The 17,467-nt window shown below is 36.1% G+C and overlaps 1 long non-coding RNA gene across 1 annotated transcript in view; it reads left to right on the plus strand.

Moving 5' to 3' along the window:
- The window catches only part of LOC143663654 (uncharacterized), a 55,814-nt gene extending 39,501 nt beyond the window's left edge, over window positions 1-16,313 (plus strand). Inside the window, exon 3 of the long non-coding RNA XR_013166094.1 lies at window positions 16,019-16,313. This is a non-coding gene — a long non-coding RNA (uncharacterized LOC143663654). The remainder of the gene's footprint in view (window positions 1-16,018) is intronic.
- Window positions 16,314-17,467: the final 1,154 nt, after the last annotated feature.

Consider the following 17,467-nt stretch of genomic DNA (forward strand, 5'->3'; position numbering starts at 1 on the left):
ACATAAAATAACAAGCAATAAAATAAAAAAGAAATAGATAAACTGGACGTGATCAAAATTTAAATATTTTGTGCTTTAAAAGATGCCATTCAGGAAAGTGAAAAAACACCACACAGAATTGAACCAGAAAAAAATATTTGGAAATCATACCTCATAACAATCTTATCTCTCAAAATATTAAAATTCTCAACAACTTTAGTAAAAAGAAAAATGAGCCAATTTAAAAATAGATAAAACATTTCCTCAAGGAAAAATTATAAATAGCCAATAAGCATATGGAAAGATTTTTCACCTCACTGGTCAAATCAAAATCACAATGAGATCCCATTTAAATGACTAGAATCAGCAAGTAAGGCAACAAGTGTTGGCAAGATTATAGAGACAACAAAATATTCATATGCTTCTGGTGATAATTTAAAATGATAGAGTCATTTTAGAAAACAAATGGCTAACCACAGAGTTATCATATAAACCAGAAATTCCAGTCCTAGGTACACACTCAAGAGAAATGAAAATATATGTTCATGCAAAAATTTGTACACAAATGTTTATAGCAACATTATTCAAAATAGCCAAAAGGCAGAAGCAATTCAACTACCCATCAACTAATGAAAGGCTAAGGAAAATGTAGCATATCCATACAATGGATTGTTATTTGGCCATGAATAGAATGACGTATTGATGTATGCTACCACCTGGATGAACCTTGAAAACATTGTGCTGTGTGAAAGAAGCCAGGCACAGCAAATCACAATTTCATTCAAATGAAATTCCAGAATAGGGAAATCTATAGACTAAAATAGGAGATTTGTGGTTGTTTGGGGCTAGTGGGAGAAGGAGGAGATGAAGGAATAGATGGATGTTTGCTAAATAATAGAGGGCACTGTTCCATTTCTAGGCACTTATCAAATTAAATTGAAAGCATGTCTATACAAACATGTTCATGTATCCTTATTGCAGCTTTATTTTATTTGTTTATTTATTTATTTATTTTTGACATGGGCAGGCTCTGGGAATTGAGCCCAGGTCTCTGGCATTCGAACCCAGGATGCCGGCATAGCAGCTTTATTTTTATTAGGTAAAAACAAACAAACAAACAAAAAAAACCCCACAAATATCTGTCGATTGGTAAGTGGATTTTTAAAAATATGGTAATCTGTACAATGGAATACTACTCAACAATCAAAACAATGAACAGTTGACATGTACAAAATGGATAATTCTGAAATAAATATGTTGTTTTTTAAAAGCCATAAAATAAGTAAATACTATAAGGTTCTATTTATGTAAAAATTTTGAAAATGCAAACAAATCTGTAATGACATAAATCAATTCAGTGGTTGTTTAAACATGAGGGGAAAGGCAGGGAGGGCAATGAGGAAGTCAGCATGGAGAAATTTTGGAGGGGAGTGATGGATATGTTCATTATTTTGCTTGGGGGATGGTTTCATGCAAATACATGGGTGTCATATGTCAAAACTTATCAAATTTGAAGTTTATAATATGCTAATTATACTGTTAACCCTTTTTTAAAAAAATAAAACTGCTAAGAAAAAGAAATAGCTACATAGCACATTACTTAGTGTTCCAGCATAAACTAGCTCAGTATTTCTTCCTTTCACTGCAATAAAATGATGAGAAAACCCTTAGAGTTTCTGAGATAAAAAGCCTCAATGCCCAGAATATTTGCAGTTATTTTTACAAACTATCCCGAATAAAACGAGGCTAAATACTTAATTCATCCCTTGCATTCTTTTGTCAACATTTTTTTTTCTTTTAAACAATGACTACAATCTAGAATGTCTAAAACTTTGTTTGGAATTTGGGTCTTCCAATATACTTCAGTCATCATTCAAATATGATTGCATGGGGATTTTTATGTCCTCTAATAAACCTTACATGTGTGATTTTCCATACTTTTATTGTTGAATTGTAACCTTGTTTTCAAGTTTTTAGGAAAAGCATGTTATATCCTATTTTAGTTTTTAAAAGCTGCTGGAATGCAATATACCAGAAATGGAACAGCTTTTTAGAAGGATAATTTATTAAGTTGCAAGTATACAGTTCTAAGGTCATGAAAATGTCCAAACTAAGGCATCCATGGAAAGATATCTTGATTCAAGAAAGGTTGATGGATCCAGAACACCTCTGTCAGCTGAAAAGGCACATGGCAAAATCTGCTAGCTTTATCTTCTGGCTTCTCTTTTCATAAGGATTCCCCAGGGGTGCTCTCCTAAACCTCCAAAGATTTCTGGCTGTATGGCTTTCAGTTCATAAGTTATTTCCAAAATGATTCCCTCTTAAGGGACTCCACTAAGCAACACCTTGAATGGGTGGAGACAACATCTCTATGGAAGCCATCTAATCAAAAATTACCACCCACAATTTAGTAGGTCACATCTCTATGGAAGCAATAAAAAAGATTCCATCCAGGAATATTGAATGAGGAGTAAAGGACATGGCTTTTTTTAGGTACACAGCAGATGTAAACTGGCACATTCCACCTTTTGGACCCCCAAAAGACATGTTTCTTCCAAATGCAAAATACGCTCATTCCATTTCGATATCATAAATCCTTAAACCATTTCAGCAAAAAATACAAATACAATACAAAATCAGAAACAGTACAAAGTCTCATCAAAGTCAACTACAGACATGGTCTTCCCTAAGACAAAAAAAATTCTCCCTGGCTGTGGACCTGTAAAACTCAGAACAAGTTATCTACTGGCATCATACAAAGGAGGGACAGTCATAGAATATATGTTTCCCTTTCCATAGGGAGAAATTGGAAGTAACACAGGGGTCTCTGGACCCAAACAGTTCTGTAAACCTGCACAGCAAACTCCAATAAGTCTTAAAGTCTGAGAGTCTTTAGAAAGCAACAGTTCCACCCTTTCCAAGGGCCTACTCAGTGGTCCTGCTCTCTCCAAATGCTGGTATGGAGTTAGAAACCTTGGGAGACATTAGGGAGACCATCATTATCTCAGCTCCACCCTCTCCAAGCACTGAGACAGTACTGGACTCTGCCATCTCCAGGACACAGGCTCAAGACCTTCAGAACAATAGTATGGCAGCCTGGGTCATCTCAATCCCAATGAATATGCTTTACCCTTCAAGGCCTGGGGAACAACTCTTCCCAAGCATTGAGGTGGAAGGTCCACCCTCTCCTTTTGAGGCTAACTCACTTCAAAAGTGGGTGGGTCTGCTATGCTGACCTGAGGTCTCTTGGCTTTAGACTTTAGCTTCCACAGTTCTGCATCTGAAGTTATTTTTCCTTCAGTTTGTCCCTTTTCTGTCCCTTTTCATCCAAACTAGCAGTAGTTCCATTTTTACAGTTCTCACAACACTTTTGTTGGTTTAATATGTAATAGGCAGGGATCAAAGCCATCAGTCAATACCACTTTCCATAAATCATTCCTGGATAACTCCTTTTCCAATTCTGGCTTTTTCTGAAATGGCTGACTAATTTCAGATCTGTTAAATCCTCATGTGGGCCAGTATTCTCTGGGGTCTCCCTTTTTGGAAGCCCAGAATTTTATAGATCATCAATTTCTGATTTCTTTATACCAAAGAGCTCAGTTCTCAGCTCATTTCTTTCCTGTAGCACTTCACTATAAGCTGTGAGGAGAAGCCAGGACACATTTTCCACAATTAATTTGGAAATCTCTTCTGCTAAATATCCATGTTCATGGCTTTTAAAATCTGCTCTTCATTCAACACCACCAATTTCGACAGATTATTTTCCATTTTAAAACAAGGATCACCTTCCTTCCAGTTTTCAATAACACAGGTATCACTTCTGTCTAAGGCATTATCAGAAGGATCTTTAGAGTTCACATTTTTACCAACAGTGTCTTCAAAGCATTCTAGGTCTTCTCTGTCAAACTCCTCACACCTCTTCCAGAATCTCCCCCTAATCCATTAAAAAGCTGTTCCAACATGTTTGGTATTTGCAAACTGCATGTGGTAGTTAGATTCAGTTGTCAACTTGGCCAGGTGAAAGCACCTAGTTCTGTTGCTGTGGACATGAGCCAATGGTAGGTGAATCTCATCTGTTGCTAATTACATCCGCAGTCGGCTAGGAGGCGTGTCTGCTGCAATGAGTGACATTTAACTTAATTGGCTTGTGCTTAAATGAGAGAACGCAATGTAGCACAGTCTAGCAGCTCAGCATTCCTCATCTCAGCACTTGCAGCTCAGCCCAGGCCTTTGGAGAAGTCACCCCGGGGAAAGTTGTTGGAACCCAGGGGCCTGGAGAGAAGATCAGCAGAGACCATCCTGTGCCTTCCACGTAAGAAAAGAGCCTCAGTGGAAAGTTAGCTGCCTTTCCTCTGAAGAACCAACAAAATAAATCCCCTTTTATTAAAAGCCAATCCATCTCTGGTGTATTGCATTCCAGCAGCTAGCAAACTAGAACAGAGTTGGTACCGGAGAGTGGGGTGCTGCTGCGGTTTGCAAATGCCAGATCTGTTGGAACTGTGTTTTGGATGGCTAAGGGGAAGACTTTGGAGGAACTGTGAAGAGATTGATGGAGAAGTCTTGGAGGGCTTGAAGAGACTGTTGGTGTAAATGAAACCACCGCCAGTCTTGACAAAGGAGGACACAAAAGGGAGAGGTTGGAGTTTGCAGAGTGAGAACCATGGAAGTTCGTGTCTGAAGCCAAGAAACCTCGGCCAGGAGAGTGGGCCCACCTGTATGTGTGGAGAGGGTGAGTCTCCCCTCTCATTGCAGTGGAATAGTTGTGCAGCCTCGGGCCTTGGAAAAGGCATAGCACGCTCCTTGGGGGACTGGGAGAGCCTGGCTGCCACCATGTGGAGGGGTTGAGCGTGCGCCCCAGAAATGGCAGAGAGCCCAGGGGTGGCCCTGATGCCTGGAGAGAGTGGAGCCCAGAGGTGGTCTCCTCGATGTTCCCCAAGGTTGATTTGGAAAGAGGCTGGCCACTGCATAGGCCCTTGGAAGGGGTGGGACTGCCACTTTCTACAGCCGAAGGATAAATGACTTTCAGACTTGGAAATCCAATGGTGTTTGCCTGCAGATCTTCCTTCCAATTTCTCCCTATGGAAATGAAAATCTGTATCCTTTGACTATCCTCCTTTGCATATTGGCACCGGACTTATTTTGAGATTCACAGGTCCACAGCCAGAAGAGAATATTTTGCACCTGTTTAAGGTGATGTGAGTAGCTGCCAAGTTGACAAGGGGTGGACATGTGGTAGTTAGATTCAGTTGTCAACTTGGCCAGGTGAAAGCACCTAGTTCTGTTGCTGTGGACATGAGCCAATGGTAGGTGAATCTCATCTGTTGCTAATTACATCCGCAGTCGGCTAGGAGGCGTGTCTGCTGCAATGAGTGACATTTAACTTAATTGGCTTGTGCTTAAATGAGAGAACGCAATGTAGCACAGTCTAGCAGCTCAGCATTCCTCATCTCAGCACTTGCAGCTCAGCCCAGGCCTTTGGAGAAGTCACCCCGGGGAAAGTTGTTGGAACCCAGGGGCCTGGAGAGAAGATCAGCAGAGACCATCCTGTGCCTTCCACGTAAGAAAAGAGCCTCAGTGGAAAGTTAGCTGCCTTTCCTCTGAAGAACCAACAAAATAAATCCCCTTTTATTAAAAGCCAATCCATCTCTGGTGTATTGCATTCCAGCAGCTAGCAAACTAGAACACTGCAGCACCCCAGTTCTCTGGTACCAAAATCTGTTTTAGTTTTTAAAAGCTGCTATAATGCAGTATACCAGAAATGGAATGTCTTTTTATAAGAAGAATTTATGAAGTTGCAAGTTTACAGTTCTACAGCCATGAAAACGTCCAAACTAAGCCATCCAGGGAACGATATCTTGATTCAAGAAAGACCAACAGATCCATAAAATCTCTGTCAGCTGAGAAGGCACATGACAACATCTGCCAGCTTTCTCATCTAATTTCACAAGCATTCCCCAGCGGCATTTTCTTTCTGCATCTCCAAAGATCTCTGGCTGTGTGGGCTCTATCTGCACTCTGCTTGTTCCAAAATGGTACTCTCTTAAAGAACTCCCGTAAGCAACCCCACCTTGAATGGGTGGAGACACCTCTCCATGGAAACCATCTAATCAAAGTTATCACCCACAATTGGGTGGGTCACATCTCCATGGAAACAATAAAACAGATGCTACCCAGTAATACTGAATGAGGATTAAAGGACATGGCTTTCCCAAGGTACACAATAGATTCAAACTGGCACACACCCCATGCAGTGTCAAAATATGTGCAATTTGAACTTCACAAAATTTGAGGTAATTATTATGACAAAACTTTGCTGATGAATAACCCATATTCAGAAAGATTCAATAATTTGTCCAAAATTATAGTATTAAGAAGTTGCGCAAGTGGGGGCCATGGTGGCTCAGCAGGCAGAGTTCTCGCCTGCTGTGCTGGAGACCCATGTTCTATTCCTGGTGCCTGTCCATGAAAAAAAAAAGTTGAGCAAGGAGAAAAATGCAAACATGACTTTTCATCATATTAAGCCACTATCCAAAAATTGAAAATTATGGCCCTCCCAAAAGATGAAAGATTTTTAAAAAATTTAGTTCTTCCCTCTTTATATTATTTTTTCTCAGGATAAAATTATTTTTAAATGACCAAATGTAAGAACACTTATATACTAATATAATCTTCTGCAGAGGGAAATTCAGTCATCAATAAAGGCAGTATGTTATAAAAAAAAACTTTAAAGTTTCCAAATCAGATTTACAAAAGTTCAAATCTAAGTGCAACCACTGACAATGTAAGGATGCTTTAAGAGGTTATGTCAAATGCCTAGATTTCTATTTTTTCAATCTGTAATAGTAGAAAATAATACTTTTCTGGGCTATAGTAAGGTTTAGAGATAAATAAACCTTAAAAAACAGGATTTGGAAGTAAAGATATTACTTTCAGGAGCAATTATTAGATATTTCAACAGCTTAATATTATTCATTTACATTTTTGAAAATGTATCACTAAAACACTTGAAGAGGATGAAAAAGCAAAGCTGCATATGTGTATGTGCAGGTGAGTGTGTGTGTGTGTGTGTGTGTGTGTGTGTGCAACCCATGATGAGCATATTCTTTATGGTAAACCCAAAGCATGTATTCAAAGGAATATTTGGAGATTTAGAAGACTCACAAATGTTAACCTCCTTACTCCATTTACTCTATTTTATTATATCAGAGGGAAAAAATAAGATATAAGAAAATTGCATTTCCATAACTTCTTTATCTGCTATACTTGCCTTAGATGGCTTTGGGCGATTATGGCCAAGTTTGACACTATTATAATGTAAGATTAAAACCAGATTTTCTCTAATTTATATTAAAAACTTAAAAAGTTTTCTTTGGCCAACATTATTCTTCTTAATTAAATAATATAAAACTAACACTGCTTTGATTATTTATTTCATCCCACAAAATTAGCACTCTGTAGGATGATAAATTATTCTATGTCAACCACATTCACATTGTCTCCTATTGTGGAAATACAATGAATCACTTTGGCTGGCTTTTTCAGGTTAGTCATTACAGGATTAATACTGCACTTTACAATTCTGAATTTTCTTTTAATTTTGTAGTACATGAGCTCAAAATTATCAACTCACCCAAAGGGAAACAATTTCCTGAGGTTAGACGTACCTTACAAAACTTACATAAACATTAGCAATGATACCTTCTTTTATGCAATTGTAATTTATCTCCGTGGGCACTTTGTAACTGGCAAGCAAACACTTTAATAAACTTGCCTTAAATGCTCCCCAGGCCCCATGACCTCATATAATAGAACTATCCCATTTCCCTTCTCTTTGGTCCTAAGATCTCTTCTCTGTGTTAATATTGTTTGACACCCACTCTGCAACATTTAACACTGTTGACCATTCTCTCCTTCTTATAATATATATATTTTTTAACTCTGGGCGTCATTGATACCTTTCTCCTAGTTCTCCTTCCTTACTGACCAATCCTCAATTTCTTTTGCTGGCTTCTCCATTCCTCTAAGTAGCTCACTGCTCATGGATGATTCAGGAATCATTCTTTTCTTCATCTATAGCCTCTTCTTTGATAATCTCTTTAAGCTCATGACTTTTAACACATTGATGTGCCTTTGACTTCCAAACATACACATTTACCCCTGGAGTTCTCACTGAACAGTAAACACATACGTCCAACTGATTCACTTGGATTTTGAACAGGCACCTCATAATTTGCAATCTAAAGATGTTTCCACACTTCCCCCTAACTCCACTCTCCAGAAATTCTGATCAACTTAACCTCTCATTTTATTTATTGCTCTCATTCTGTCCGTCCTTTCTCACCTAGATCACTGCAATAGCTTTCTAAATGGTCTTTCTGCTTCCAATCTTTCTCCTATCCAATTGCTTTTCAAAAGAGAAACCAGTGGGATCTTTTCCAAATATGGGTCAAATTATGTTACTCTTTTGCTCAATACCATTCAAAAGCTGTCCAGTTGCCATAGAATAGAATATGTATCCACCCAAAAAAATTCAGTATCTGCCCCCCTCTCAGTCAATTACCGACCACCTCTACTACTGCTTTGCCTTTTGCTCAGTATAGTCTAGATATACTTATCTTCTTTCTGTTCTTCAAAAATATCAATGTTATTTGTATCCTAGAGCCTTATCCTAGGAGAGTTCAATAGCTAATGCTTCCAATTTCAAGGATCAGCTTAAATGTTATCTCTTCAGGGAGGTCTTTCCTATCATGTAATCCACAGCACTCTGCTTTGTATTCATCTGTTTGTTGATTGAATGCCTCTCTCCAATAAATATGGTCTTTGGGTTGAATTTGTCTATCTTATTCAAGTATTAATATCTAATGCTTAAAACAATGTTTGCCTATTAGTAGACTCTCAATACAGATTTAAGCATTCATATAAAAAATGCATATATATTTATATGTGTATGTGTGTGTGTATATGTATATATTTATATATGTGTGTATATATATATTTATATGTGTGTATGTTTATATATTTGTGTATATATATAATGTGTACATATGAGTGTATGTTCATAGTGCATGAGTATATATTTATGTGTGTATATATTTATATATGTGTGTGTGTATGTGTATATATATATATATATATATACATTTGCGATTGAAAATATGTATGCCAGACCTGATATTCCAAGGTCAATATCTTGGTCCTGTTCAGAACAGCATATATCTGTGACTTCTAATCAGTTAAGCATATGATTCTAACTTAATTTGAACAGGAAGGAGCAAATAGGACAATTCATTATGTCATTTTGAAACAGATTAGACTGTAAACTCAGTCTAGGAGAGCTCTAGGCATCGACCCTGATGGTTTCCATTATTTCAGAGTTCATTCTATGTAGTGTACGACATGAATCTTGGGGTTGGAGATTAGGCCATAATTCTCCTATTGCTTCTGAAAAAATTTAGGGATGACCCTAATAATTTATACCATCACAAGAATACTTTTAGGGATTATGGTCATTGTAGGGCAATATTTCCTTAGGAATATCCTAGAGGATTAATACCATTAAGACAGGGTATTGGATACCATATATGACTAACCTTTAGTGTCTTTAATAATATAGATCCACAACTCTACTGCTGTGTAATTCATGGCCACACTTAGGAAAAAAAAAAACCCAGGAAATGATTATAGTCCTTATTGGCCTGAATCTTACAAATACTTTCGGGAGTAGTAGTCAGAACACAGAAGCTGCACACCTGAGGGCTCAGGGACAGTTTCCTGTTTATTGATTCTCATTCCTTTGAATGGCTCACTTTTATACCACCTTTACATTAAGTGTAATAGGGCATGGAGTACCCATCTTTTATTTTCATAAAGAATTGTTTTTCTCTCCTTATTCTTTTCCTCACCAGCAAAAAAAAAAAAAAAAAAAAAAATCTGCTAATGGCACAGGTTAGCCAGTCTAACCTCATTTATCACTGTATGTGCTTTCATTTGACTTCTTTAATTATTCTCCATTTTGCTAATTGTGACTATCCAGAGTACCACAATTTATCATATTCCTCTACATCTTAAAAGACTCATTTACAGTTCTTGCTCTTTCATGGATTCTTATTAACATTTTTAATTGTAGCTATTTCAAAGGACTTTCTATACTTCCCTTCTTTTCTCCAAGTGTAGGAGTATTTATCTTTAATGTCCCTAATCATATTTTTTTTCTAATTTATGCTATTCCATGTTGCCTTTGTAAGTGTATTTTCTAAATCCAGGGCTCTCTACATAAGAAACTAAAGTCTGCCATTGATTTTCTGTTGAGACAATAGTAGCATGAATGTCACCTTGTAGGAAAGTAAAAGCAGATAATGTGAATGTTGTATTTAATAACTAATAAAATGTGCTTGACTCAACTCAGTGAGTTCAATGAAAAATAGGCACCAAATAAGTAAACAATTAAATTCTGCAAAGGAAACAGGTTTCACAGAATCCAGCATGTAAATTCCTAACATCATCTCTAGGCTTTCATCCATATCCATATTTAAGAAACATATATTGTTCATCTTTTAAATTCAGGATGCTAGTTTTAGTGTTGATAGATTCCAAAGATGAGTTCCTATCTTAAATGTGTAATACCTTGGCAAATGTGAAAAAAATATGTGGAATAAAACAAGAAGATGCCATGTGGTCTGAAAGGTCAGCAAGATAAAACTTTACTTCCAACTAGGAAAATCATGGAAGGCTTGTAGACAGAGGGGACATTTGAATTGGGACTAAAATAAGATTTGGAATATTTGATATAGTGAATATAGCTAGTGTCCCTATAAAGCACAGAAGCAGAAAAAATATGAGGTATGTTCTGGCCACAATAATAACAGAGGGTTACATCAAAAGATCTGTAAGTTTATGGTATAAGATTAAGCTAGAAGTGCAGATTGGATTTAGGTAAAATAGAATCTGAGATGAAAATTTAGCCCTAATATGCCTTAAGACAGCATTCAATCTTTTAAGTTTGAGAGGAATATGATTGTTTTTGTAATAAGAAAACTGATCTTAAAGTAGTAGACAAACTATTTATAAGACCAGTTATAAAATGAATTCAGTGAACTGTAAAGTTTAAGCTAAGGTGGTAGGAGTAAAAATGGAAATAAGTTTGATATAATTCTAAACGTGAGAAGTAGTATAAATATATTGTAACTAATTAAATGAGAATATGACTTAAGTCAAAGCAAGGCCAAGGTTCTGCACCCAGGTAACTAACAACAATTATAAAAACATCAAACACTTACTAAGAGTTTGAAAAAATTTAAGTGCTCCAAATATATCCATTTATTTGAATCCTCAAGTCATTATTATAAAGCTAGAAACCAGTGTGTAATTAACAGAAATTAGATAATGAAATGGTAGTAGAATATATCTGAGCTGAAGGATAAATGAGTTCTGTTGCAACTTTGTTGTTTTAGATATCATTTTAGTCAAGACTATAATGAAGAATGTATTTCCATATTTTAGAGATTAAATTTAGCGAAAGTCTACTTTTCACTATTACTATATGTCCAACAGAGATTGCCTTGGGGCTCCACCTATAAAGTCCCAGGCTGATGAAATTCATGCCATCTTTAAGCTAATTTTGAAACACAGAGCTTCTGAGGGTTGCAAAAAGAAGATTAGGGTGGATTATGCTTTTTAAGGTGTCAACCCAGAAATCACCCAAATCATTTTCATTCAAAGTTCATTGCACTGAACTAATCATACGATCTTAAAATAATTATAAGAGAAGTTACGAAATGTAGTAAAGCACTGCACTGCTTGGGGAATATCACTAACTCTATCACAAACACAATCGGATCCTTTAAAAGACATAGCAATATAGTAGCAATGAAGGTCCAAAACAAAGTATTGAGTTCCAAACTCACTGTTTCCAAGAATAGGCTAATTTACTTTTAGGTCATAGATCCCATCTATTTAAACTCATACTTTTCTCTTCCACCATATGATTCCTTTTCTGATAAGTCCTTTCTTTCCTTGTCTACATAGTTTGTTATTATTCATTTTTCAAAGTCTCATTCAATATTCAAGAAATAGTGTTGGGATAATTGGTTTTACGATGTCAGAGGAAAAAGGTACAGACTCATCTCAAATAAAAATACGTATTGGAGATAATACAGTTAAAAGCTAGATTCAGTAGTCATTCTCCCAGTTATTTGCCCAAAGCTGAAAACTTTAGTCCACACAAAACCTGTATGCAGATGCTTATAACAGTTTTATTTGAAACTGTCAAAAATAGGATGCAACCAAGATGTAGTGCAATGGGTGAATATATAAATGAACTGTGGTTCATCCATACAGAGGAATACTTTCAATAATAAAGTAGAAATGAGCTATCAAGCTAGGCAGAAACTTAGATGCATATTACTAAATGAAGGAAGTCAATATGAAAGTTACATGCTATATGATTATGATTACCAGACATTCTAGAAAAAACAAAGCTAGAGAAAGAGTAAAAAAGATCAGTAGTTATCAAGGATTCAAGGAGGTAGGGAAAGAGAAATAGGTAAAGCAAAGAGCATTTTTATGGCAATGAAACTATTCTGTATGATACTGTTATGTTGGATTCAGGACATCATGTATTTTATAGAACCCATACAACTGTACAACATAAAGAATGAAGCTTCATATAAATTACTGACTTTAGTTAATAATGGTGATCAAAATTGGTTAATAAATTGTAACAAATTTACTACATTAATTCAATAACATAATAATAAGAGAAACTGGCTAGGGGAAAAAGATCTATGACAAGTCCCTATATTTTCTGCACAATTCTTTTGCAAACCTAGAATTGTTATAAAATATGTAAATTGTGACCTTATGGAACTTTAAAGGCCTTTTACTCTAATTTAAATGTGGATCCACAACAAGGCTTTGAACAGAAGATGACATAAAATATTTTCTCTTGCAAAAAGATTGCTCTAGCATTTTCAGTTCTGGACACGTGGAAGTTAACTAGTAAGTAACTAGTGTTAGATTTACCCATCTGGAATAAACAAATATAAAACTAGATAAAATATATGAGGTAACTGTTTTCAGACACTAGACAGCAAGCAGCTCAGGACTGTGATCCTTGAGAAAAGGGAAACTTCCACGCTCATATAAAAGACTTAGGAATATATTTAATAAATGGCATGCACAACCTTCACACTAAAAACTACAAAACACTAAGAGAAATAGGAGATTTAAATAAATAGAGAAGTATATTATGTTTACTGATTGTTTATTGATTGCAAGACTCAATATCGTTGAAATATCAGTTTCCCCAAGTTAATCCCAATCAAAAGCACAATAAAGTTCTGGCAGCAATGCAAAAGGTGATTCAATATTTACAGGAAAATGCAAGTGAGTAGCATAAACAAAGCTATATGAAAAAACAGAACATATTTAGTGGATTTTCACTACCTGATTTCAAGAAGTTCTTAAAGGGTATTGTAATCAAACTGTAAAGTACTAGCACAAGAGGAAAATGACTCAATAGTACCAAATAGAGAGGACAGGAATAGAATTTATGGAAACATTTTTTTTTTTTTACCAAAAATGCAATGCTATTCAGGGGAAAGGGAAGACAACAAAAGATACTGCAACAATTGGATAAGTATATAAAATAAAATGACAATGACCCATACCTTACACAATATACAAATACTAATTTGAGATGGATCATAGACCTAACCATGAAAGGTAAAACAATAAACTTACTGCAGAACACAGAAGAATATCTTCACGGCCATGGAGGTTGGCAACGATTTCTTTACGAGTATGCTGAAAGCTATAACCACAATATAAAAAATGATAAATTGGACTTCAGCAAAATTCAACGTTGATAATTTTTCTGTGAATGCATAAAATGGTACTACTTTGGCAAACCAGCTATTTCAATACCAACCCTATGCCCCAGTTATTCCACTCTTAGGTATTTACTCAAAAAAAATGAAGACATTTGCCCACAAAAAAGAGTTGTGCAGAAAGGTTTGCAGCAGTTTTAGTCATAATAGCAAAAACTGGAAACAACTCAAAGATCCAACCAGTGAACTGACAAACATTTTCATATATGTATACAATATGATATTACTCAGCAATTTTAAAAATTAACTCTCAGTTAGATAAATAACATGGAAGAATCTCTAAACATTATGCTAAGCAAAAGAAGAGAAAATATTTATGTTATAGGGAATCATAATTCTCTTTGGCCTAAATTCCCTTTAATTACAGATCCACATAAAAGAGGCAGAAGGCAGCTGTGGAGGAGTTTATAATGCAGTTTCAACCTAGGCTGCACATAGTACAATGTTTCACATTTTTGTATTTAGGATTTCACAAGAAATACTGAAATTGCATAAGAGAATGAGAGGTTTTATGTGGATTTCAGTTGCTTTCTCTCAATATGGCAGAGGGAGAGAGGATCTCTCTTGCTATATTTCTGCTGAATTTAAAATAAAATCTTCCTCCTGAATGTGCTCTGAGGGAATGACCCAACAGACATCTGTGTTGAGCTTTGCAGTTCTGACTGCAAATGTGGAAGGCACTGGAAGAGAAGGTAGAGAAGACTAGGATACAGGGGCTGAAAGAATCAATATTAAGTGCTGAGTTTGGAAATTTGGAACTTCATTACAGAAGGCTATATTACTTTTCACTCATTTCAACATAATGGAGTTTTTGTAGGTGGCAGAGAAAGATGTACTCTGCTTTGGTTCAAGCTGTTGAGGTTGAGTGTGGCACCTTTCATCTTGAGGAGCAATCATATAACATATGCTTCTTTGTGGCCTCTTTTGAGTTGAGGTTCAGTGGGAATTACTTCTCCAGCTTCCCACTTTGAAATCAATCTTCATTCTGAGTTTGGTTTTCCACGAACTTATGGATTTTTGGCATAGTTCTTATCATAAAAATAAATTCCAGATGGAAAATGTGACATTTTTATAGGAAGAAAAGGCTGCTGAAGTTAGAAATAAGTCTTTAGTAAAATCCTATTTATTATGCTCAGAACATTCATGCCCATACATCCATGCTCAAAAAGAGCTGTTCTGTCAGAAATTAAAAGTTCCTTCATATCTTTGTCTTCCACTGCTCAACCAATAACCTGAATTGGGTGGAGTTGTAGTTGATGCAAATGATCTGAAATGATGAGAATAAAAGCTAGCAAAAGGGATTTGGGGACACTCCTTAAGTGTTCAAACTGAGCATTTTGTTCATAAAATTCAAGAATTCTCCTATCCTGCCTGGTTCTAGCAATTATGGGAAGGGGGTGGAAGGTAAATGTAACAGATCATTCCAGGTGTATTCTGTGACTCTCCATTCTGGCCCAGAAATCTTCAGTTAAGGATCTCAATTTGTTTTAATTAGAGAAACTTTGGTCTGTCCATATTTCCTATACCCCCTCCTTCAAAACCTTGAGCAAAGTCTCTGGAAAAGACCCACATAAATTTGAAGACCTAGGCAAGTATGACTCAGCACTCTAAAACTTAAAATTCTTAAAGTAAAATAAAACTCACAGGGAAAGAAATAAGAATCCAGTGCTGCAGCTGCATATAAACCTGAGAAAGTATGTTAAGTGGGTGTTCTTACAAGGAGTTAGGTGGAAACACAAACTGTGAACTGACAGGATTTGTTTTTAATTTCCATGTCCTTTTAGCTGTTGCTATTTTTAAACATACAGGTACATACACAGGTGTTGTAAAATGGAAAAGCTGAACCAGAAGGAGACCAGGATTCACTGGAATGTAGTAGCAAGGATCAAAGCTCCATTAACAGACCTTGGAGATTTCAAAGGCTTATCGTAGTTAGTAGCCATGTTCTTATTGCTGATGAAACCAGAGTTTAGTCATTCACCTTCTGATGCTTCTCTCTCTATTGTTCAATACTTACTATGTTTTAGGGGTGCAAGGCCATTGTTATGCTGAACGAATGACATTCAAGATGATTTGTTATTTTTCTGCTGATGTTTAAATTTTAGCTGTTGGGCATTATTGCTGAAAGCACAAATTTTTATATGTTCCAACAGGTTTTGATATTCAGAATGACCTGAAAGAAAAAGGCAGAAAAAGTGGGCAAGATACTCTATTTGAAGGCAATTTTAAATCTACTGTAAAAGGATGAAATTATGGGATTGAAAAGAGTTGCAAAAGTTCATCATGACCATCCTCTTGTCTTTAAGTAGAGGGTAATCTTCTAAAGACTTCACTTCATATTTATTCAAAGTGTCTATGGACTTTTAATCATCAGAGCCAATATGCATCATCTTTTGTCAATCTTAAAGTCTCTTCCCCCAATGTACATTAAATACATTCCGAACTGTGTGACTACTCTGGTGAAAAGGAGATACAAGTATTTATCATTTTCATTACCTCTCTCTCACTATCTGTTCGTGTATTTCTGTGTATATACATATAGATATATATACATATATGCATAAATAAACACAAATACATATTTGTATATACGTATACATACATATATATACATATGTACATACACACATGTTTCTTTCTTACACAAATGAATACACAATCCTGCTCAAAAAGCTGATAATATTGCCTTCCGAATATTAGTGCTATGACACCAGTAGCTCCAACAGCACTGTTCTAAAAAAAAAAGTCATAAAAAGCACATCTAGGAATTTATATATGTATGTGAACACGTGTCATCAATTTCCTTTCAATATAAAACTTCGTATTTCCATGTGGTGTGACAGTGGCTCAGTGGCAGCATTCTCACCTGTCATGCCAGAGACCTGGGTTCGATTCCTGGTGCCTGCCCATGTGAAAAAAAAAAAGAAAAGAAAAAAGCATGTTTCCTAATATTCACTGGTTTTCTTCAAAAGGTGGCAATAAGCCCAATGCTATCATCTCTTGCATTAACTTTTCAGTATTATGCTAGGATAGTGGGGATAAGTAGTAGTGCCTAACCTTGGCCAGTGAGGATCCCATTATAAGGAATTAGGCTGACACTAATGGGGTTGATTCTGCAGCCTGTTCATCCTCTCACTGCCAATAGTCAGAATGAGCAGCCAGAGAACAGAGTATCTGAGTGCTCACGCCAAGACAGCTGCAATAACTGAGGCTTACTGCCCTCAGTGCCTCTTCAGAACAGAAGCCGAGGTAACAGGAAGAAGCAGATGACAGAAGCAGGGTTTTTGTATTCACCTGGCAAGAAAGGACCGAGAACATCAGGTGTCACACTCTGTTGCCAAAGCCTCTTATTTAGGAAGGGATGATTCTCACCCAGCTATAAGCCTCATGCTCTATCTGTTGATTTGGAGAAGGCCCCAGAATGATCTCAAGCTCAATAAATAATGATTTTGCTATGGTTAGGAGGATTTTATCCCCAAATTTAGTGAGTCATTGATAAGTATTACCATATAACATATAAACATATATTGTTAGTCACACAAAACCTAGCAGCAGCAGAATTTGTCTCAAAATGGGAAGTTTCTATATATTTTCACATGAAT

This window comes from Tamandua tetradactyla, chromosome 19 (genome assembly GCF_023851605.1).
Source record: "Tamandua tetradactyla isolate mTamTet1 chromosome 19, mTamTet1.pri, whole genome shotgun sequence".
Taxonomy (NCBI): domain Eukaryota; kingdom Metazoa; phylum Chordata; class Mammalia; order Pilosa; family Myrmecophagidae; genus Tamandua; species Tamandua tetradactyla.